General features: G+C 41.8%; 1 protein-coding gene across 7 annotated transcripts in view; it reads left to right on the top strand.

The window, feature by feature from the left end:
* The window catches only part of grm8a (glutamate receptor, metabotropic 8a), a 315,548-nt gene that overhangs the window by 46,617 nt on the left and 243,554 nt on the right, over positions 1 to 25,377 (top strand). The window contains exon 1 of one of the 7 annotated variants that reach the window (XM_034674013.1): positions 24,406 to 24,441. The exons of the other annotated variants lie outside the window; for them this stretch is intronic. The gene's annotated coding sequence lies outside the window, so the exon portion shown is untranslated. Of the gene's footprint in view, positions 1 to 24,405; positions 24,442 to 25,377 lie in introns of those variants that run through there. 7 annotated transcript variants of the gene reach the window in all.

Below are 25,377 nucleotides of genomic sequence, written 5' to 3'. Positions count from 1 at the left end.
ACTTAGAAACAGAGGACCCCTCTCCTTTGCATCAGTGTTGTCTCGCCTTGTCAGAACTCTATGCTCAGTATACATTATCCCTTACTTATTACCCGGCTTACTTGCTGATCTTCTGGCTGTGAAATATGCTTGATTCTGATGGGTTCAAGCCCTTTGACAACCCCTTGACGACGGTTATTAACTTTCATTAACATGAGCAATGCCAGAGGCAAACTGATCACATGTCATGTCAAATCAATCTAGGGGGAAAGAGTCCCGGCACATTTAGATTCTGCTTGTTGACACCATATACTGTAAAGTGAGGTAAAATCATTAGTTTCCATTAGCATCACATAAGTAAACAATGTGGCTAAAACGCTTTACTTCAGGGTCCCTGTTGGGATTCTATTTCCTATAACCACCTGCTAACCATACATTATCCCTTACTTGCTACTGCTCCTATGATCCTCATGCATGGTAATTCTGAATAAGACTCATTTAGATCTTTTATTTGAGGACAATGCACAACTAATTAAGATAAAAAAAGATGCATTTCAGACATTTCAGTGGAGTCACCCAGGTTTTTTATCACAGCTTTCTTGTGTCTTGGCATTTTCTCCAACCGTCTTTGACATCACTGGCTTTTATGTAGAGATCGTCATGTGATACAAAGGGAAAGTGGGAGGAAGAGAGATTGGGGTATGATGAGCGGCAAAGGGCCACAGGTTGGGATGGAACTTTGACCGCCTGGTATTGTGCTCTGTGTACATTGGGAACATAACTGCAGGGCGATGCCAAACCAGTGCCCTGTGATATGCCAACTGCACCACATTATGCAAAAATTCATTCAGCTCAACTTAGTTTGATGGCTTGTTAGATGATCTCTAAATCAGTGCTTCATTAAGTTAAATGAGGTGTGCTTACATGTGTTGCAATTCAGCAGACACAATTTGGAGTATACTGGATTAGCTATAGGAACTGTTTTTTTTTGCATAGACATACAAAGACAACCAAAGCTTTTACTTGGATACTAAGTAGATACTAAACACAACTATTCTCAGGCAAGTTCTGGAGCTGTAAGAGCTTCTTATTGGGGGGGCGTGATTTGATCTAACTTTCTGTGATTGGTAGGACATATTGAGGATGTTCATATATTCAAAAAGGTTGGTATGTTGTTTTATGGTATTGAACAAAAAGAGAGGAAATCATGAGGGTGGTTAGGTTATGGGCTAGCTTGTTTTAATAGAGTCAGTGTGCACACACACACACAATCCCACCCTCACATTTAGCCTCTCTCCCAGACTCTAGTATATGTCGCCCATAGGCCTCCATAAAGCTAAAGGGCTGGTACCAAAACCAACCGTCTGTGACACTAGTCTGGAGAGAAGGTCACTTTCTACAGTCACACAATCACACACACACACCCTCACGCACACAAACGTACCACATTGGTATGTGAGAAGGTCTCTGGGTGCCTCCGGCTTTTAATTCTCTCCTCCTGTCATGCCTGACTGGCACCACCAAGGCCAACACACACACACACACACACACACACACACACACACACACACACACACACACACACACACACACACACACACACACACACACAAACCTAGAAACACAAGCATCCAGACCTCTGTAACACACACACTTGCACACACACACATCAATCAAACAGCCTTACTTCTATCAGTCGGCAATAAATTGGTTGATGGTTATGTAGTCCAGTCCAGGAACAGACTTTACGACATGCAAGTACAACTGGCAGGCATTTACACACACACACACACACACACACACACACACACACACACACACACACACACACACACACACACACACACACACACACACACACACACACATAGAGTGACTATACGCACGCACAAAATTCGACATTGGCCTGTAATATTGCCCCTTTCTTTCTAATACGGATTTTAATACACACATGCCCGCCTCAGTGATTCCCCATTCACTCAGTGTGGCATTGAGCCTCCAACCTTCAGGCGACTGAGTCCGATCGACCATTAGCTTTTCCTTTCTGTCTTTATTGTTGCCCCAGACATTGTAGTTAAGCTTTAGAGGGGTAAGTAGATTGAGTGATAAACTTTAACTCCTGTCCCTGTAAGAAACCATCTGACTCTGATATGAGCCTTTGTGAGATAATAGGAAGAAGGAAAAGGAGAGAGAGAGAGAGATAGAGAGAGGGAGAGCAGAAGATTTAAATCAAGAAAGGTGAAAGGAGTGGAAAGTAAGATGGCTATCTCAGAGAAATGTCGATGCCCAGTCCTGTTTTTGCAATGTTTGATCTCTGATTCATCACAGTTTTGTAGCTTTGGTCATCATTTGTGCTGTTTTTGTGACATTTCCCTCAACAAGGTAACCACTGAACTTGATATTGCTATAAAAAGGTCCAACAAGATATGAAAGAATCAGATAAATGATCAGAAAGAGGCCAAAAGTTTTCCTTAACCACTTTATCCAAAATAAAACGTAGACTGAGTGCACTCTGAGCACAACTGAAGGCAGTTTTTCAGACGAACCTTTTTACAGCAATTATTTGATAGTTGATTTAATAACAGGTGGAAGGGTTTTTGCTTTGGCATTCCACATAAGCATGTGGAAGGACAGGGAGCTCCTCGACAGTGTTATTGGACATGCAGGAAGGACTGTACAAATCCGATTTCACATTTCTAACATGTTGATATGAGACTCATGCATCCATTGCACTGCAGCTGTAGAGAAAGTTATATTCACACCCGACAGAAGTTGTATTTTCTCACATGATCATTCAACATTAACACCTTTCCTTTTTTCGCCCTGTTTTCACACTTCCATCTCTTCGTTTAACTGTTTTTGTTCTCCTGATTGCTCTGCTTCACACGTCATACTATTCCTTCTCCTTCTCCACTGGCTACCGACTTGTAACTTATAACTTTATTCTATGCCCCCCCCTCCCCTCTTTCCTCTGTCTGTCTGTCCATGCCCTTATAACTGATGATGTCGGCTGTTTGTCCTCCTCTCAGAGCCGAGTCTGTATTTATCTGAGGCTGTTAGGCCGTGAACGCCAACATCACCCAGAGCAGATGAGCCTTGAAATTCATTTTGGAGGAACATGAAATAAAAAGTTTTTTTCCCCCTCTTCATTTTCTCCTCTCCTCATCTATACCTCGCCCTGTCTGCATCCCTCTCTCTTCACTTGTCTTTCATTTCTTGTTTTGGCAAATGAGAGTGCCGGCTGCCAGGAAAGTTTTGTTCCATTCATTGCATTTGTGCATGTGTGAATGATAGCGGCAGCTTTTTGTGTTCCCTCCTTTTGTCATAGCTTATAAATTTGAAATGGAGAAGTGGAGAGAAATATGAAGAGACAGGACAAGAGGGAAGAGGGAGAGGAAATAGAGTTGAAGGGCACCTCTGTTGGAGCAGGTTAGTCTTGGGGCTGAATATATGATAAGAGTTAGGATTTAGTTCCCCAACAGAGTACCTCTGTGGCATACTGGAATGAAATTTGGGCTCAAGAAAGGAGCACTTTGGTGAACCTGAGAAGCACAAGCATACCAAAAGTGTAATTGGGTGTACTGGAGGGCTGTTTGGACTGGGGAGTACCAAAGGGGTATGAGAGAATTTGTATGCAACTGAGAGGATGATCAAAGGTCAAATTTATTTATAGAGTGCTTTAAAACCAACAGGGTTTGTACCAGTGCTTCACAGTAAACACAAAATCAAACTTTACAACAGAAGTTCAGAACAAGAGGAACTTGGAGAGCAATCAAAAGAATACAAAAACACACAAGTGTTTAAAATGCAGGGAAAAACAGTGTTCACACCTGTTCATATATGTACATCCAGACACACAAACAACACTGAACAAGGTGCGGTGCAAATTAAGCGAGGAATCAAGTACAAGGGAAACCAAGAGAACAAAGGAAGCAACAAGCTGTCAAAAGAATGTGCTATTCCTTTATGTTATGGAAGTATACTCCAGAGTCTTGGTGTGGCATGGCGCTCACAATTGTGGGTTGGCTAATAGCCCATGATCAGACGATCTGAAGGACATGGCTGTACTGTATGAGGATAAAAGTTCCTAAGGTAGCTGAGAGCAAGGCTCAAACAAAAACAAAAACAAAAACAAAAACAGCAGTCTTGGCAATCAAAAGAATACAAAAACACACAAGTGTTTAAAATGCAGGGAAAAACAGTGTTCACACCTGTTCATATATGTACATCCATCACTGTCTGGTGCTCCATCACTGTCTGGTTTGGCTCTGCAACCAAACTAGACAAACACAGACTGCAGCGGACTATAAGGACTGCAGAGAAAATCATCGGTGTCGACCTGCCCCCCATCCAGGACTTGTACCGGTCCCGGGCCAGGAAACGGGCAGGGAGCATTACCACTGACCCCTCACACCCTGGACACAAATTCTTCAAACTCCTCCCCTCCGGCAGGCGCTACAGATCGCTGTGCGCCAAAACAACCCGCCATAAGAACAGTTTCTTCCCCCAGGCTGTCACTCTGATGAACACTAAACCATAACAGTGTCATACCTGTCAGATAAATACTCTCTGTAAATATACATGTAGATATACAATGCAACAATTCTCAAGCAGAATTCCATATTTCTATTTTTTGTATTATTTAACTTCTATTTTATAATGTAAAACTACCTCTGCAACTCACCACTGCACTTTATCATATTATTTTAGCCTGTACATATTAGTCAAGCTATTTGTTGTTTCTTTGTATTTATAGCTAAGGTTATTGTTATTATATTTTCATTTTATTTTTTATTGTAGTTCTTATTCTTATTCCTATTCTTATGCCTTGTACAAAGAGAGCACAGTTTACCAAAGTCAAATTCCTTGTGTGTTCAAGCATACTTGGCGAATAAAGCTGATTCTGATTCTGATTCTGATCCAGACACACAAACAACACTGAACAAGGTGTGGTGCAAATTAAGCGAGGAATCAAGTACAAGGGAAACCAAGAGAACAAAGGAAGCAACAAGCTGTCAAAAGAATGTGCTATTCCTTTATGTTATGGAAGTATACTCCAGAGTCTTGGTGTGGCATGGCGCTCACATTTGTGGGTTGGCTAATAGCCCATGATCAGACGATCTGAAGGACATGGCTGTACTGTATGAGGATAAAAGTTCCTAAGGTAGCTGAGAGCAAGGCTCAAACAAAAACAAAAACAAAAACAAAAACAGCAGTCTTGGGATTCGAAGGAACATGTGTAGGTAGGGTCTGAATTTCATTTTTTGGGGATTCTAGATCCCTGCAATCCTGCGCTTGAATTCAGGCTCTTGGAAGGGATGCTAGTACAGGTGTTCAGGGTTTCCTTTTTGTGCCTCTACAGGAGTTTGGCTTTGACATTCTGAACAGGACGTAAGCAATGTCAAGATGCCTGGTTGACACCAAAGTTGAATCTGGATGGGTTTAGAAGAAGGTAGTTGCCTTGCCTTGAGTTGTGCAGTGTCCTGATACCAAAGGGACTTACTAGAGGGGCCTTTTGGTATAAAAAGACACAACTGGGTGTACCAGTGATCTAGTTTCCAGAGGGGTTTCCAAGGCCCTCGTTCCAGAGGTGTTCTACTCTTTAAATTGCAACATGGACATATACGAAGGGTCACAAAGCTTGGGCTCAGAGTCAAACCCAGTTGTACCAGAGGAGTGCTTGGGCATCACAGAAGGACACTTGGTTTTGGGTCACTTAGTTTAAAAGCACAGCTCAACCCCATTATGAGAAAACTATATTATTTTCATCTCACATTGGAAACCCTTAGTGGGATTTGAACCCAGGATGCTTGCATGGAAAGGCAGCAGCCCTGTCCATCACACCACAGAGCTGCTTGCCATTGCCTGCTTTGTTTGGTGTTTTCAATCCACCAATTTGTTGCAGTTGTTAAAGAGTCCTTGAGTGTCATTTGGAACTGCACAGAGGACAAGCTGTGTCTTGAAGGCAAAAATGGAGATCAGAAGTCTGGGCGCAGACATAAATAAAGGTGTCATATAAACCAGAGGGGCTCTTTGGTATAAAAAGACACAACTGGGCGTACTAGTTATAGAGCTTCCAGAGGGGTTTCCAAGTCCCTTGTTCCAGAGGTGTACTACTCTTGAAATTGGGACATGGACATTTAAGAAGGGCACATAACTTGGGTTGCTTTGACTTACCAGAGGCAAACCCCCTTTTACCAGAGGAGTGCTTGGGTGTACCAGGCATCACAGAAGGGCACTTAGTTTTGGGGCACTTAGTTTAAGAGTCTTTGAGTGGCATTTGGAACTGCACAGAGGAAAAGCTGTGACTTGAAGGCAAAAATGAAGATCAGAAGTCAGGGCGCAGACATAAATAAAGGTGTCATATAAAAATGCACTTTGGCATATATATCAAAACAGAGGCACCGCCCTCACCCGTACAAGAAGGCTTGAGTATAGATTCATGGAGTAGATCTGAGTGTGTGCCAGTTTGTGCATTCTCCAGAGGTGACTTGAGAGCTGCTTGCATCTAATCTACACTTTCTATTTATGCAGCTACACGGTGTAGAGGTGAGAGCTCGAGTACACTTGTTTCTGTGTCATCCTGTCAAACAGAGGGGTACAAATATGCACACTCTCACACACACAAACACATCCGCCTCCTTTCATGCGTTTTGCATCTGTAATTATCCACAAACTTGCATAAAACGTATCACACACACACACCTAGAGAATGTGCAGCTATCTCTCATGCAGGTGTATGCGGTACAGTAGAGAGGAAGAAAGAGTCGCGCATGTGGGAGAGAGTGAGCAACCAGAAAGACTGAGTGAAGACCTCATCTATTATTCATGATGAAATTGGGCTTGATGTGTACTGTTAGTGAGAGGCGAGAGTGTGCGAGACACTGAGTGAGTGAAGGTTTTAACAAATCTGTTCCACAGTGCGCATTTCAAAAAGGCTTTTACAATCCCACAGAGATAAATCACACAAATAAGATGAAATTGTTCTAATGTGATAGACCGTACTCTCAGAAGCTCAGCGGTTGAGTCTGTCCTTAAACAAACTCAGCAGGACTTTTGGACTGTTGGCAGGTAATCTGATTAGTCATCTGCAAAAACACGGAGATGCAAAAGTCAGGCAGATAATTTGATCTGATGTTTCACTCATACTCTTGCAGTAGCATGATAAAAGCATGCATCTCTGAATAAAGCAGAGTTGAACAAATTTTAGACAGAGTGGTGAAAAAATTGCAGATGCTCATGGGTAGAGATGTTTTTACATAATTTGTTCCCTATCAATCCCAATCCCAATACACGGTCTTAAAGGGATAGTTTGTATTAATAATTAGGGTTGTATGAGATACTTAGTCAGCTAGGCCAGACAACCAGGATGGAGGCTAAGCCATCAATTCCACCACATAACCTAGTTCATTTTGACAAACTCCAACCGAAACACCAATGTCATTGTAAGTGTATCCTCTGTAACAACATCCTTCAGTGCTTTGTTTGCCATTTGTTTTTGCACTATTCTTGGATGTGACTTGCTCTATTCTTGGATGCAGGTGGAAGAAGTCGCAATGGAGAACTTCCACCTGCGTCACACTGATCAGCTGGTTGGATCTGTGGCCTTTTAAAGAGACAAAAATATAACTGAACCAAAAAGAGGAGTGATTCTGACAGCAACCAGCCGGTTTCTCCACAAAGGGGGTGAGCCAACCGGAGCCAACAGCCCCACTTAAAAACAAAACAAAAGAAAAAACTATCCCATCAAGGACATGAGTACTGGCCAATAATGAGTATCCTCTGATTACAGTGCACCAAGGATATCCACCATTCACTTTTTAAATGTATTTATGGTACTGGATGGTTGCATTGATTTGTGTGCTTGCCAATACCTCAGTTTAGCCTGTATCAGAGGCTCATACACATACTGGTATCAGTATGGGCTACACTCTTTTCATAGACTTTTATCTCCACAAATTTCTTCTGCTTCATTCTTATAACCTTGATACCTCCTTAAAGCCTGCTACCGGTTGGCTATGTTTTAAAATATACATACAAGTCATAAATTGAATATAAAACAATACAGAACTGGTCAATATATCTTTGATTTGATCTTCCACATCCACCCCCACACTGGGCTGTGTTCTCTGGTCCCTGAACTACCAAAAATTAGCTGTGCATGAGCTTGTGCTTTGAACCCTGTTCAGCTGCATCCTGCTCTCAAATTTATCAACACCTCATAAGTGACCTTTAAAAATGTCACATGGGAAGACATAATGGATTTATGTATCTTTGTTGCATGAGTGCTCAGGCTGTTATATCATTGGGATGCATCAGGGTGTATTATTGGGGACCCTGCAGTTTGACCTATTCTGTTCTCAAATCATGGATGGAGAGAGCAAATGCAATCTTAGTTCAAGGGTTGAAAGGAGAAGCTTTGTGTGCATTCATCAACATGCAATGTCCCTACACTATTCCCTATACATCACCAGAAAAAAAAAGAGTCTCTCTTTAATTTCCATTTTGAAGAACAACCGAATGAAATCAGGCATTTTTTTTTCAGTACAAGATTTAGAGTTGAACATCTGTGCCCATGTGTGTGAGTATTTGCACGCCTACGTCTGGGCTCTAGGTAAAGCTGCTCATTTCCCAGGGTTCACATGTTTTGACCTCTACACTGCTAATCACTTGCAGAGAGGTAGAGGAAGAAGATGAGTTGGGAGAGAGTGGGAGGAGGAAGATTCACAGAGAGATAAAAGGGCGAAATAAAAGGATGAGAGGACGTAGAAGAAGGTGTACCCTAAGGTGGACAACCAGCAGTCAGAGCGTCTCAAGTAAGTGCGGCTGAGATGAGGACGATGGGGGATTGATTTGGATGAGGACGGTTTGGGGTTGAGTAGTATGAGTGAGGGGGTGGAGAAAGGAGGAACGGCAGCACACTTAGGAGGAGGGAGTGCAATTAAAGTGGAGGAAGAGAAAAGGGAGCTGGAATGGAGAGAGCAAAGAGGGAGGGGAAATTGAGAGAGAGGGATATGCAGAGGAATAAACCTTTAGCTGTCAAGATCTCATCAGAGGAAAGTACAGCCTCAGGGCTTCACCACCTCCTACTAGTAACACTGGATTAACCACAAGTACGCATGCATGCATGCACACACACACACACACACACACACACACACACACACACACACACACACACACACACACACACACACACACACACACACACCTACACACACACCTACACACACACACACACATACACACACACACACACACACACACACACATACAAGCTCATTGGAGGGTTTGTCTACCAGCACATTTAATTGAATCTGTAGGCTTATTGGCTGGATATTGCTTGTTTGTGTGTGTACTGTCTTGCATGTGTGTCTGTCTTAACTGACTGATAGACAGAGCTGACTGTGTTTCTTGAAGGCTGAAGATCCTCTGTGCCTTCCTGTCAGCACAAGCAGAGAGAATATCTATCAAAAACTGCCAAATGTCTCGGCAGATTATATTCTTGATGACTTCTTCCATTGGATACTTCTATATTTTCTGGATGTAGATCTGTTTCTAGGCTCATATTTTGTGCACCCTGCTTGTATTTAGATTCATAATTAACTGAAGTCCCTGGAGAAAAAGAGTTATACTTTTTGGACTAGTATCTAAATATGCGACCCTATTTATAATAGGTTAACACATTTATTTTGCTTTACTCTCCAACTTATTTCATGTTTGTTCAGAAATGCAGTGATAGTGCTCACTTTGCATCCCATCAGTTCTATTAACCTCCCCTCTGTTGACACACTCAGTGGCATGTCCCGCCTTGCTTCTACCGTTTCTCTCTACTTGTGTGTGTCTCATCTTTGGACGATCTTCATCAAAGTTACGATTTATAAACTCCCCCAAAAAACAAAAGTCACGAAAAGTTCCTCAATATTCGATCGGAATCCAAGTGCATGCAAGGCTATTTGTTAATGAAATAACGTATTGTAACAATCAAAAACTAAGAGTGCAGAAAAATTCATCATTACCAAGCATCTCCACAAACGTGTGAACTTCATATCTCTCATGCTGGTGTCTTTGCAAATCCTCATTTTAGCTACCGTCTCTCTAACCCCCCCTTAGCCCACTTTTTTCTAAATGTGCAGCTCTCTGGAAGCCTTTTCCACTGTTGCCATGCTGTTTGGCCATACTTCTTTGACCCCAAATCCGACCCGCAAAGTTGGTAGCGGGGGAAGAAGAGAAAATCCCCAGCAACAAAGGAAAAAGTAGAACATTTCTGTTTGGTAAGCATTACGTTTTTTAGGCCCTTTTATAATAATAATAAATTCACTCCTGCTCCACAGCCCACATCACACCCATCCTTCAGCACCTCCACTGGCTCCCCATTCAGCACAGAATCCACTTCAAGGTCCTGCTCATCACCTACAAACATGGCCGTGGGAAGTAGGGGTGCTGAGGGTGCTGCAGCACCCCCTGTTGGAAAAGGCATCATACATTTTTTTCTGAATGCACAAATAAGTTGAAATAAATGCATTAATAATTAACACAATAAAACATTTTTTTTTAAAATCATTTTCACTGTATTATTTTCTGAAAATGTAATGCCTGAGGAAGATTTGAGAAATTATTATAGCAATTTTAAGAAATTGTTCATTTTAAAATAACCCAATGCCTGGGCCCTGTGTGTGTGCCTGCTTAAAAACTGAACGTATTTGGATAAGTTCTGTTCAATTCGCTTTACTGCCTTATGGGTCTGTTTTACCAGGTTTGGCTTGTATGCTCTTTGCTGTACAACAGGGTATGGAAGTTGCAAGTCGGGCATTTGATACATATTAAAGTAGCCTGTATTATATTCGTTATTGATGTGAATTTATAATGAAAAGGTCTCTTGAAAGCTTGTATTCAAACCAGATAAATAAAAATAAAATGTATGTGCACTATAGCCTATCAGTTGCATACTTAACCTAAATGCAAAAAGAAAAAAAAATAGCACCTCTTACTACAGCACCCCCAAACTTAAAGCCACTTCCCACGGCTCTGCCTACAAAGCACTCAACAACCTCGCCCCCTCTTACATGACCGACCTCCTCAAACACCACTCCCCATCTCGCCGCCTCAGATCATCAGATGCCAACCTCCTGTCCCCTATCACCAAGTCCAAGCACCGCACCTTGGGGGACAGAGCCTTTGCCATCGCTGCCCCACCTCTCTGGACCTCTTTCCCTCCACACATCCTCAACTCTGACTCACTTCAATCATTCAAAAACCACCTCAGGACAAGACACCTCTCCCCCTGCCCCACCTCTGTCCTTGTTTTGTTTTATTTTTTATTTTTACCTTATGTAAAGCGACTTTGAGTACTTAGAAAAGCGCTATATAAATTATATGAATTATTATTATTATTATTATTATTATTATTATTATTTCTCACGTTTTTTCATCCAATGTTTGATCTTGATATTTAAACAGATGGGACTTCTCTCACTCTCTCTTATCACCTGAGGATAGAAAGTATGTTTGTCAATCACTGATGGCAATCTAAGATTAATACAAATGCTCAAATGGTCTTCAGATACACCACGGCCAGTGTCAATACACCTGCGGGCCCACCCATGTATAGTCTCTGTGGGAAACACTAGACTTGTATCTGTGTGTCATATAGGAGACACTTTCTGATCACTTTATGTTGAGGTGATTTTAAAACACTTTGCTTTGAATGAATGTCTTTACTCCCCTTGCCACCAAAAGTGGCAGGGTGACTGTGGAGAGGCAAAGTGGAGACGGCAAACTATCCTAAAACACAGGAACAAGTCACCGCATACAAATGTGTGTGTACCTGCTGCGGCTCGGTATTGTTTGTTCCCTGACACCTCACACCACTTGGCGCAGATAAAGATTTATCTAACCTGGTGAGAGCACAGAGGGGCGAAGAGAGGCGGTCAGCCAAACAAGGAAATGGAGACACTTTCCCAAGAGGCAACAAGAGAAATCAGGATATTTCAGATAACTTGCCGAGGACTGGTGTGTTGAGGCTATTCTTTTTTCTCACAATGGCGTCCTTTGGTTTGCAAGCTTGAATTAATTTCTGAATTACTCTCAGCTTTATCTGCACTGATGTGTTCCACAGATCTCTCTCAGTATTATTGCACACTTCTGTATCTGCTCTCTTACCCATCCCCTCTATTTCTTTAGAATCTCTTTCATCCTTGCTCTCTTAGCACCATCCCTCTCTTTGATTATGTGTGTGTGTGTGTGTGTGTGTGTGTGTGCATATAGTGCCACTTCTTTTGTAGAGTCCCACATTCTGTTGTAGTACAACCTGAAAGGGATGCTCTATATCCTGGGAAAGGGGACGCAGCTGCACTTCTCTCCAGCAGAATTTGTATTGTCACAAAAGACTTTGAAGTTAAAAATAATGTCTCCTGTCTTTGATTCTCTTCTCAACTGCTCGCCTTTAATTGGCTTGGCTTCGCCCTCTTAGAGCGTGTGTGCCCACATACGTGTAAAAAAAAAGTTATTTTGGTGCCATTTTTTCACAGCCTAGGAATGAAAGTGAGAGGTTTAAACAGGCCTGTCTAAGTGCATTTTGGCTCTCCAAGGAGATCTATGTGTGGGTGCATGGGAGCTTCCTTTATATGAATGGGTGTGTGTATGTGTGTGTGTGTGTGTGTGTTTGAGTGAATGAAGGATGGGACAGATTCTGACAGTAAGTCCGTGGGTGTTTTTTTCAAAGGAGGGATCTGTCAACTGTCAGTGAGTGAATTCTGTTGGAAGTTAAGTGACTTTTTTGACTAATGTAGTCTGTCTTAATGAAAGTTCCTCCTGTCCATCAACACTGTTGTTTCTGCTCTCTCAAAATTTGCAGTATTGACACATTCCTGTAACGCAGTCCGCTGCAAAAGTTTCATAAATCAATCTCTGCTTTGACTATGTTTCCAACTCTGTTCTCTCACTAACTCTGAGCGAATATATTACGAGCTAAAACATATTCATCCATCTGTTGTAGCAAATCTAATTTGCCCGTCCTTCCTCAAAAACACTGCCCTGTTTGTTTTTAAGACCTCGGTAAGTTACTGACTATAAAGAAGTGATAAAACTTTTTGTTTCAGAGTTTCTTGTGTATATATCTGAAGCATATCCACCTGGATTACCTTGATGTGCTCGTATCCCAGCTGTATTTAGTCCTATCTTATATTTAATACTATTTTATCTACTCTGCTTGTCAAACAGCAGCAGTGTTCTACTCCTCAAATTGAATTTGGCTCATCCACACAGAAAACACAATGGGTTTTTGATTTTAAAAAAGGCGCACACTGGGATTTAATCACTCACAATAGACAGCATCCACGAGCATTATAGTGAGGTATATGGTAATTGCAGATTCTGCAAAACTTAACTGTATAGTTGTTGTTTATTTATAGGTAATCTCTCAATCTCTATCCTTTATGTGAAGCTCACTGCCTTCTTTGCTGTTCTGTACCAGCGCCAGTTTCCTACGATTGAAGCTTTACGTTACTATTCAGCTGACAGGCTCATTGTTTCCAATCACTCGCAGACCAATCACGGCTCATTCTAATGACAAGGCGGCCCATTTAAACACATCTTCTGTCATGTTTTGGTCTGTTCTAAGTTTTCTTTTAGTGATTTTTAGTTTTTCTTGTTAAGGTTTATTTAGTTTGTAGTGCCTTTTGTTCCATGTCTTGGTGTAAGTTATATTTCAGTTATTTCCCGAACGTGGTTTTTATGTTCTCCTTGCTTTTTGTATACCCTCATGTCTGTGTATTCCTTGTCTGTGTATAGTCTGAAGTGTTTCCTGTTTTATTTTGAAGTTCTTGCCCCCTGTGTATCTGGTTTAGTTTTACTTCCTGCCCTCGTGATTCCCTTCAGTTTGATTGCACCTCATTATTTCCACCTGTGTCTCGTTGTCTCATCTGTGTCTGATTACCTGTTAGTGCTCAGTCTCTGTGTTTCTTCACTTCTGCGTCAGTTCGTTCTCAAGTCTTACCCGAGTGTTACCATGTCTTCCTGTGATCCCAGTGCTCTTATGTTTCTTGTGATTCCCGTGGAATTGTATTGAGTCAGTTTTGTTTGACTTCGTTTTTTTTTTTTTTTTTTTTTGCATTTTGGATCCTCTTCTTTTGTTTTTCCCTTAAATGTGACATCTTCCTTCTCCCTGCAACACTCATGCCACCTACACTCTGCTGTTACTGGTTAAACTTTGCCTCCTCCTATGTAGTCTAAAGCTATGTTCACACTGCAGGCAAAAGTGGCCAAAATCTGTTTCTTGGGGGGGTCAAGTGACCAGGTCAGATTTTTAGAGGCAGTGTGAACACTCAAATATGGCCCAAATCTGATTTAGACCACTTCCATATGTGGTCCTGAATCAGATACAGATCAGTTTTTTTTCAATGTGACCTCAGTGTGAAAGGCCAAGGTGGATTTGATGCGCATTTGATACTTTCAAGTCATTTTATAGCGACACACATCACAATTCTGCACAGCGGTAGCCTTGCAAAAATGGAGGATAGCAACGATGGAGCAAGTCAATGGAGGGACAGCGAGGTCTTGGATCTTATAAATATATGGGGTGACACTTCCTCCGCACCTGGGCATTCATTCTCCGGCTCCCACTGCACAAAGACTTTGTAACAAAGGTGAAAATGCTGACTTCCTCCATGTTTACATTTGTGAAACAGCTGCATGTGACGTCATTGTTACTGTTCTTTTGTGCATGCGGGGCAGATCAGAGCCGCAAACAGTTCACATTGGAATCGGATACATGTCACATTATAGATGGTAATGTGAACAGGCAAACAAAAAATCGGATCTGAGCACAAAATCTGAATTGAGGATTAAGCCTTGCAGTGTGAACGTAGCCTAAATGTCTGTTTTCACCCTTGTGGGGGATTTTGCAATGCACTCCCCTGAAGCAAAGCTGATAGAGCCAATCATAACCATATTTCCATTTTGCAATAAATGTTTAAACCCATGACGAGAGAGCTCCTGACTGATTTATATAACATGTAAATCTTAGCACACTCAGAATCCCTTGTTTAATTGGCGTTAAACGGCACACTTTCATTCAGAGTGACTGCGCTGACTCTTGCACCCACCGTGTTTGACAGCACTTGACAATATGCCAAACTCGGTTCGGAAAATGAGCACACAGTTGCCCCCTGTTATTACCCTGCTTTTCCGCTTCTGCCTCTTCATCTCCACTTATGTGCTTGTCTCTGTCTAATCCTTATATCACTTGGCAGCTAAATGGCAAAAATGGCTCCCATGCTTTGTTTGTGATGGCTTGAAGAATCTGTGTTCCCTCTCTTCAGAAGGCTTTTCTCAGCAGATGCCTGTCGTACACTGATACATTCTTTAACACATTTCTCTGTCAGCTATTAGGGACTTCCTTTGTAATCAGATTACATACACATTGTACATGTCAAATACATGTTTTAATGCATGCTTATGATACAGGACCGGCTTCTACTACCTCTTTCTTTCAGTTGAATATCTGCCGTTATGCATTACCACTCCTTGCAAACGACCCGTCATGCCATCTTGGCGTTTAGCTCTTCAGTGTCATGTCCCTCTTGTATCTTCCTTGATCTCTGTCTGATAAGTGTCTGTAACCTCACATCACAGTGAATAACAATGGCTGCAACTGACATCTTGAGTCCTGCGTTGTATCCCTGCACATGAATTTGTTTCTGTCAGTTTTTTAAAACCGTATTTTCATATAATGCAAATTTGGGAACTTACCTTGAAACAAACTCCAAAGTGATGTATTTTAGCAGAACTGGATTACCTAGAGCTCCTTATCTTTTATAAGAAGAATCAGTGTGCACAGCAGTGAGAGGTAAAAGATTTAGACAGCTTTATGGATCTGTTGCACTGCTGCTTAAGGCCTCTGTGTTTCTCTGCCTGTGTGTGTGTGTGTGTGTGTGTGTGTGTGTGTGTGTGTGCTGGATTTTACCTGTATCTGTCTCTGAATGCACACCAAATATTTGAACTGTTTGTGTTTGTAAAAAAAAAAAAAAAAGGGCAGGAGATCTAAAAAGCAGTCTTGTGTGAGTTTATGTGTGGAGGCCACTCAATTAGCCTGGACCTAAATCAGATATTTGGACTGAAGCTCTGCCCTGAGAGGTATCAGGTAACACATAGGCACCACAATACACAACCCAGGCCACTCTGCCAGGCAGTCACGCACACTCACACAGCTACACAGCCACACACACACCCAGCAGAACTAGCAGGTGCTCAGGCTCGGCTAATTGAACCAAGCTCATTGATTGGCTGGTTATCTGAGATGGGAAGTGCTTGGAAATCTATAGCCTCTGGTCACGGGGAGATGGTGCTGTGTGTACGTGTGTGTGTGTGTGTGTGTGTGTGTGTGTGTGTGTGTGTGTGTAGCTTGGGGAGAGACAGATTTGTGGGATTTTGGACATTGGCAGTGAGACAGAAGTGTGTGTGTGTGTGTGTGTGTGTGTGTGTGTGTGTCTGAGTGCTTCCAGATGATTCGTGTTTATTTGGAGGATAAAGAGGCAGCAAAAGCGTGGTTTGTCTAAGTCTTGTAACAGCTCAATTGATAACAGACACCTGTGCCAGCGCTGCAGGGTTTCAGTGTGTGTGCGTGTGTGTGTGTGTGTGTGTGTGTGTGTGTGTGTGTGTGTGTGTGTGTGTGTGTGTGTGTGTGTGTGTGTGTGTGTGTGTGTGTGTGCGCATGAAAGACAAAATCATTAACCTATCACGTTCTGCGATAGTGACTACAGGATCTATTACCAGACAGTCACCTTCTCAATGATCCATTCAACCCCTGAAATAGTATTCAGCGAGCTTTTCAACCCAATTTGTGCACAAACTTTTCAAATTAAAACCGCCTTCTGGTAACGACGCGGCAACAGCTTGAACCCGAGGACCATCTGGTGAAAGAAAATGGGACAGTCAGCTTCTCCTCTATAGCAACAGCCAGATTAAAACACACCTCCACACAGATTAACTCCAGCTGAGGTTAACAATGAAGTGAATTAGCTGTAACAGGAAAGTCCTGTGGTGATGTGACGCAAGTCTCCCTTCTCTGCTTTGCCGTTGGTGCTAATTTGCTCAAGGACTCGAGCACTTCAGACTTGGAAAAAGCTATCTACGCCTTCAAATCATCACGCATCGATTACTATAACTCCTTGTACTTTGGCATCACTCAATCCTCATTATCCCGCTTCAAATAGTTCAAAATGCAGCAGCCAGGATCCTGACAAGGTCAAAAAAGACAGACGACATAACACCAACTCTTAATAATAATAATAATAATCCATTTTATTTATATAGCGCTTTTAAAAGACTCAAAGACACTGTACAACTGTTAAAATCAATACAAGCAAGCAAGGAACACAAGTCAATGCAAAACAACACAAAAAAACAGTACAATCACAAATTAAAAGCTAACTTAAAGAGGTGAGTTTTTAATAGAGACTTGAATGTTGAAGGATCAGAGCAGTTTTGGATATATGTGGGGAGTGAGTTCCAGAGGGTGGGGGTGGCTATGGAGAAGGCTCTGTCCCCACAGGTTCGGTGCTTGGTTCTGTGAGGTGGAGACAGGAGGTTGGTATGTGAGGAACAGAGGTTACGGGAAGGAGCTATGATGGTGGAGGAGGTCAGTGAGGTAGGAAGGGGCCTGGTGGTGGAGGAGGAGGATTTTAAACTGTATGTGGTAGGTAGGGGACGGGGAGCCAATGAAGATGTTGGAGGACGGGAGTGATGTGGGTCACGGGAGCAGGTGCAGGTGTAGGCTTGCCTCCCTACACTGGCTTCCAGTCAGCTACAGAATTAATTTCAAAATCCTTCTGTTCGTTTATAAAGCACTTCATGGTTTGGCCCTCACTTACATCTCAGAACTCCTATCTCCACATCACTCTGTTAGAGCACTCAGATCGTCACACCAAAACTTCCTGTCTGTCTGAACATCAAGGACAAAGAGATAAGGGGACAGGGCCTTCTCCATCTGTGCCCCAAAACTGTGGAATTCTCTTCCCCCCACCATCTGATTCTCTGCCTCTGTCAAATTTTTTAAGTCATCTCAAAATGCACTTTTATTCATTTGCTTTTAACTGCCCCTAACCACATGGGCTCATATACTCACTGCACTGTTAATTGTATTTCTTGTCATTACTGTTGTTATTATTACTGTTAATTTCATTTTTAATTATATTGCTCTCTTACCACTCTTCTTTCCCTCTCTCTTCCTCTGTCTGTATGTTTTTTCAATTTCATCTCTCTCTTTGTTTTCTTCATTTTCTGTTGTAAAGCACTTTGGATCAACTGGGTCTCCTGGCAGTTCCCAGGTCAAAATATAAACTGAAGGGCGACCGCGCTTTTAGTGTAAAGGCCCTGCATCTATGGAACAGCCTCCCCTCCTCAATCAGGGCAGCCCCCTCTGTCGACTCGTTTAAGACTCGCCTCAAAACCCTCTTTTATATTTTAGCATTTGAGTCCTCTAGCCCTGAATAGGTTTCGATCCCCAATGATGTGCTTCCCTTGTTGTCTGTTTGTCCCTTTTTGTATGTATTGTACAGCACTTTGGTCAGCTTCTGCTGTGTTTTTCATATGTGCTATATAAATCAAATTGACTTGACTTGTGTGTAAAGTGCTATATAAATAAAGTTGATTTGATTTGAAGGACACCTCCCTTGGACACCACCCGACTGGCCTCATTGCAGAATGACACCACCTTACAACACTACATCTTTCAGATAATAGAGACAATTGTTTTTTATCCCCAAAGGAGGTAGAATTAGCTGTTTTTACAAGGGCTGAGTCTCAGAGGGATGCATGTCTGCTCCTGTGGGAACCCACCAAGTAGGTCTTTGCTCTATTTTAAAATTTTGTCCATTTGCGTGGAAAAAAATCAGCATTTCTTCTCTCTTAGTGAGCATAAGTGTTGCTCATAAATGCAACCAGTGGATACAGTTTTCTCCATCCGGCCGGTACTCCTCTTCTATCTCCCTCCCCCTCTCTCTGCATTGTATGAATCTGTCCATGGTGCTATTTTTTTCTGGTCTGAGGATATGATAGAAAAGCTGCTAGAGGGAACTTCCTCCTTCCTGTTTGGCGACACAGTGAAAACATTCACAGCAGGACACACACACACTCATGCACACACTCATGCACACATCTACCTACCCCCAGAAGCTCAGAGAGACAGATAAAAGAGTATCTCTGTCTAAGTATCCGGAAGCCTGTTTATGTGCATGCGTGTGTGTGTTTGGGAATGGGTGAGTGGGTGGCGAGCTCGGCTGATGGGTACAAGGGATGGGAACGAATGAATAGAAAGGGTGATGAGAAGCATCTCTCTGCAGATTAGGACAGATTGTTTTCTCAATAAAAAAAAAAAAAAGAACGCTCTCTTCTCTCGCTCCGTCTCTCTCCCTGGGAGCCGGAAACAGACTTTGAGGGTCAGCTGTGGGAGAGGACAGACTGCAGCATGTCTGTGTGTGCGTGTCTGTGTCAAACTTCTTGCTTTTGCATATTCAGAAGCAGAAAAGTTGCTTTAAGTCTCATCACTTTTTCAGTTCAACTCATGCACATTTAAAAGTCTTTATTCAAATGAGCTAATTAAATTTATTGCTGTGTGAGAGTCGTAATGATGGAGTTTCAGTGTTGCTGACTAACGTCACACTCTTTTCATGCACACACCATTACCACAATAATCCATATGTTTCTATTATTACCCGCATGATCCATATCCTCTAAGGAAGACATTGACCCCTGTTATCAGAGCTGTGGGACTCTGCTTCAGTATGCAAGAGGTCGTACATGTATGTGTGTGTCTCAAGGGTCTCTGGGATTAGCATGCAGGATGTGATCCTCAGCTTTAATCCATGGGTAGATTTTGATTATTCTCTCAGTTACATACACAGACAAACACACACTCACACGTACAGACACACACATGTATGACCTGCATACTAAAAGCGCAAACACAGTGGTCTCTGTGAGCTTGATTACTCTCTCCTCTCTCCTGTGTGATGGGGGTCACGATACATGATCTCTGCCTCTCAACTGAGCTGCAATCAATGCAATGATTCTGTGTGTAAGTGTGTGTGCAGGTAGAAAAGTAATGTATTATCAGGTGAACAAATAACTGGTACTAAAGTCTGTTCACGCACATGGGTTTGCACAAAGAAGGACATGCAATTACAACCGCTGAACAAACAGGATCAAAGGCTCTTATTTTGTAAATCCACTTGCAGGGTGCGAGGAGTTGCAGCACTAGTTTGGTTGCAGGTGCACCGCATGAAAACCCAGACAGTGTAGGATACGGTTGAATCCATTATCTGCATTATCAGCGGGTCACATCGGCTCCTCTCACCCCCTTTAAAAGCTGCACAAACTCGCTGAATGTCCTGACAGTTGGTTAATGGAGAACAGGATCCTCAGGAGCTTAGCGTAGGAGGAAACTAATACTCTCTTAAGGGACGTGCAGAGTCACAACTACAAATATACAGCAGCCAAAATACACTGGCAAGGACAGATGATATCTGTCATGCAGGATGAATCCACTTTTATCTTGAACATATCATGAGAATCAGCATATTTGGATGATAATGGAGATTTTAGAGCAGTCAGGGACACTTGAATAAAGGCAGAACATGTTTTGGGAGACTGCAAGGACAGAATTAAAGTGAGAGCAATTTGAGGTCGCAGGAGGAACTATGTCTCCAGATAACAGCAAGCAGCAGGGGGTTCCCTTCCCTAGGCAACTTCAAAGTTACGCTCACACTTTTGTCAGTTTGATCATGCTAAATCAAGCTGAGAGGAAACAGCAGCACAATCTGGGTCTGTGTGTTCATGCTGCATGTTCTGATTGTATGCTTTTATACTGTGTCTGTAGGCTGACACAGTACGGTGGTGTGTTCTTTCTCTGCTGTGTTTTCTTTTTCTTAATTTTTTTGTTGGTTGCTGCGCTGTAAACAACCTTGAAAGAGTTTTTTTTTTTTTCATTTTAGTTAAGGCTCAGAGGTTTGTGCAATGAAATAATTCTCGCCCATGCAGGAGTGAAGAAGCAGTTTGCTGTGAATCCAAACACGAGCACCAAAATGAAGAAAAAGGCAGTGTTGATGTTTATACCCGAACATTTTGCCAATTGTTGGAAAAACTTTCCAACGAAGCAACCTTTCTTCTTTGTGTCCTCACAGTACAGTCTCTTGGCAAAAGCCAGTGCATGAGAAGCATTTGATCCCCAGTAAACAACTCCAGTTTCAGTGCTATTGAGCAAAGCGCAGTAATGCCCCCGTGGAGCCGGCTCAGTATCAAACAGGGGAAGACCTCAATTTCCCAAACATCACCACTTTTCTTGCTAAAGCTGTCCGGGTTAAATAAAGGTGAAACACTTCTTTGGTTCACTTTCATAGCTCCAGATTTTTCGAGGATGTGGTGCTCTCACTTTCTCACATTCATATTTTATTGCTCCATCAAATATGAATGCGATTTGGAGACATCCCTACATGCCCACAAACAGACCCCCGACCATTTTGGTGCCAAATCAGTGTGAACCTTTTGATACGCTTCCACCTTCAGTACTCAATGCAGAATTATGATTATCAAATACTATGTGACAGCGGAGTAAAGTGCCTCATTTTGGGTAATACACTGACTATTTGATACCTTGTATGAAGACATCAAGTTTACATTTTAATAACTCAAAAAGTGGCTTCATATAGAAGATGTACTCACACCCTCATCTCCCCTTTGGCAACTTTCCAGACCTCTTTCCTTCATATCCATCCTCTATTCCCTACAATAAAAGGCCGTTGTGACTCTATTTCCTTCCTTTATTAAACAACTAGATTAAATAAGAATGTAACAAAGCAGCAGTGCACTGGCTGCTGATGCAATTCCAGCTCAATATGAGCGGCTGTTGCAATTTATTTTAGTGTCACACCTCGTGCTATACTTATAAATGAAACATTTCCTCACTTTATGCTGTTTGCTTTAATTACACACTTTAATAAGTTACCCACAGACAACACAAAGAACACTTATTCACCATTGTGCCTTCAGTTTCTTTAATATATCCCCAGATGCCTGTGCAGAATGATTTATTTGGCCTTTTATTCGTTTTTAAGAAATGCATTAATGCTTGTAGACACAACACTCGAGAATGTTTGCCAATTTTTTGTTTTTCTCGTCTTTACATCCCTCACGGAGACACTTCTCCATACTTCCTATATTATTTTCACTTCATCCAATATGCAATTAGACATGTTTATGCCCACAATGGCGCACCACTGCCAACAGTTTGCCTGCCTTGTGTTGCCAGTTTGTCAGAGCCAATTCTTCTCCGCTCTACGTTCTTTCTTTATTTGTTTTTTTCTGTACTTTATATGATCTCGTGTTATCAAAAACAATTAGGGAGGTTTATTACAGGCAACAGACTCAACGCTGGCAAGTGTGTAACAAACTCTGTGCTGGGCTAGTGGTGCCAGCCAATTGTCTATGATCTCTCAGTGGACTCATGAAAGTATTTGTTTTCCTCCCTCTCTTCACTCAAATTTTGCCCAAAAGAATAATTAGATTTTCAGCGCCAGTATAATACCGGTAGTAATTTAGCTCTTCCTACTCTAAGATCTTCAGACCTTTCTTAGGGGGATTGATTTTGTCCCTTTTTGGGTCCTTTAAATCTTTTTCCAAGAATACAGTCATACCCCTTCCCTTTTTTCCCCTTCCAATGCAGTGTTGGCATGTTGAATGACTTAGAGAGGAGAGACTGTGGCGGGGATAGCTCCATCACATAGGCGTTTCTAGCCCATTTTTGAGGGTGCTGAAGCCCCTCTAAATTGAATCCCAGCACCCCTAAATTTTGAGATTTTTTTTTTTTTTTTTTACTGTATGTCCCTTTGAACAAGCCAGAAAAGTTTCAAAACCACACAGTACTTGGTTGAAACGTAATATTTTAACAACAAAAATACAGCAGCTCCAGCTCCGTTTTACATGTTGTGTATTGCATTTCAAATGAAAGTCAAAATATGAACTCCAATGTCAATTTTTGGTATTTTTGGTATTTTTGGTACTCACTATAGGGGGCTGGTTTACTCCAGAAACATACATACTGTTTATGTATATGTTGAGGAGCTGCTGTATCAAAACAGCACAGCTCAGCATTTAACTAACCTTTATCAGATTTGATGGTTTAGTCACAGACTTTCCCAAGAAGTGTTATACTTTTCTTTCACAAATGTGGGAATGAAATTGCATTAAAATGTACAAATCAGTGAAATTTATCTTGCCCGGCTCAGCACCCCTACACATCTGGTCCTAGAATTGCCCCTGCTCCATCATATAGATTAAATACATCAGATTATTTAAATTGCTGTAAACAATCAAACTATTATCATTCACCTCAATTTAAGGGATAATGTGTAATAAACTGGTGGCTATGTAAATTAGAATCCTGACAGGATGAGTGGGACCCTGAGACCAAGCAGAGGTCTTGTGACACCCTGAGGGTGAGACGAGGCCCCGAAGCAATCAAAAGCAACCAATCAAGAATTTAACACAGCTGGGCAAAAAATATATGAGAAGTAATGTACTATTGATCCAACTTTTTATCGGTTCAGCTCATAACACAGCCTGTATGCTTTGTGCTAATGTAGAACATATGCACCTACACTGCTCTGCTGAGACAGGGCAGCACGGGTTGACTGGTGTTTCAGTTTAAAGAGTTACCCTACAAGCTGGCGACTTTCATCTTTGGTTGTTAGGGACCAAGCAGTAAAGCACAAGACACAGGTGTAAGTTTTAAAGAGAAGTGGGTTTTTATTTTACCCAAAATTAGGCAAACCAAATTCACAAACCAAATTTCTAAGAACTAGGCAGTGATGTTAGAGATGTGCCGAAGCTTCGAAGCGTGTGTCGAGTATTGGAGGGGGCGTTGTATTTTTCACTGTTTCTACTTTTATTGAAGGGTGAGGTGTTTATTGTGTTCCAAGGGGTTTTAAGTGATTATGAGTATTAATCACTGTGCTTATTTTACATTTATTGTCCACTTGATGGCGCAGTAGAGCAAATGGAGCACCATGAAGCTTTGGCCCATGAGTGAACCAATTGGATGGACAGCCTCAAAGCTTCATGAGGCTTCATCTCACCATCACTAGAACTATGCCTATAAAAGAGGTCAACTTAACATAACTCAACAAAACATATGAATGTAAAATGTAAGGTGTGAACTAAACAAACAGACCTGACACAATGAGACATCAAGGAACTTATATAGTGGTTGGGCCAAACCAAGTTTAACTCAAGGGGTAAACAAAATGGACGCTTTATCAAACTGAATTCGAAGTAATACTAACTAAGCCTAACCCCCCCCCCCCCATGACATCAGAGCCCATGGTCTGCTCCATTCAGCTGGCTTCAGCATAAAAGTCCCTTGGCCACGCCTTTTGTTCATTCCAGGAAGTGCCATGCTCCCACAGCCAGGTAACTGAACTCAGAACCCTTAATGTTGTGCTGCATTCACACATTTTTCAGCATGTTGTTGGTGTTTCCACCCATGCTTGAAACAAAGCTTTGGATAGCTTTTGTCGCCTGTACGCCATGATTACTCTCCTGACTCCTTGGTTGTCATTTTCACTGACTGCCTTGATGCATGACGTCATTATTTTGCAGTCAGTGCAAGTCAAATGATGCTGATGGCTGAAACTAGATTGAACTGGTTCTCATCTGGATCAGATTCTTTAAATGACCCCAAGGTTGTGATAATGAAAATCTATCTTTAGCTTTTAAATGATAAAGAGATATTTAAACTGAAAGTCTTTGTTGGTGTTATACTATCTGTACTATACCTTTCCGTCTTGTGACAAAGCAGTTTTCATTGCTTACCTTAATGTGTTAGAGGCAGTGGCACAACATTAATCTCTTTTTTTGGAAGCAACTTATGAACAATTGCTTTATGGCCTAATTTATGTTTTCTATGAATGGAACTGTGGTACTTATTTCATTGTGTTTCACATTGTTTACGATTGGGTTATTCAAACAGCAAAATGTCAAACTGAAGAAATAATGGTCCACTCATTATTTGATTGACTCTTGTGATTATGCTAAACAGTTCACTGTGTACTTTGGAGGTGGATGTAACATGTATAGAGACCTCACTTTGAAAGACGTAGGGTGACGCAACATATTATTTTGGCATCAATATCACAGTGTGAACTGTCCCGTGGAATTCAGATTTACCCAAAAACCTCATGACACAACTTTGTTGCTGCTTGCTACAAATAGTAAACTTACAAGGCTTTCATTTTCTGTGATGGTAAAGTCTGTTTGAGTTAGTTCCTGTATATTGTGACAGCAACACAAACTATAAAGCTGTGTCACCTGCCTGTAAGCTGATATACAGCGTGAGGTTCTTGTATA

Source organism: Notolabrus celidotus, chromosome 21 (assembly GCF_009762535.1).
Source record: "Notolabrus celidotus isolate fNotCel1 chromosome 21, fNotCel1.pri, whole genome shotgun sequence".
Taxonomy (NCBI): domain Eukaryota; kingdom Metazoa; phylum Chordata; class Actinopteri; order Labriformes; family Labridae; genus Notolabrus; species Notolabrus celidotus.
This window is presented reverse-complemented; position numbering and strand designations above follow the sequence as displayed.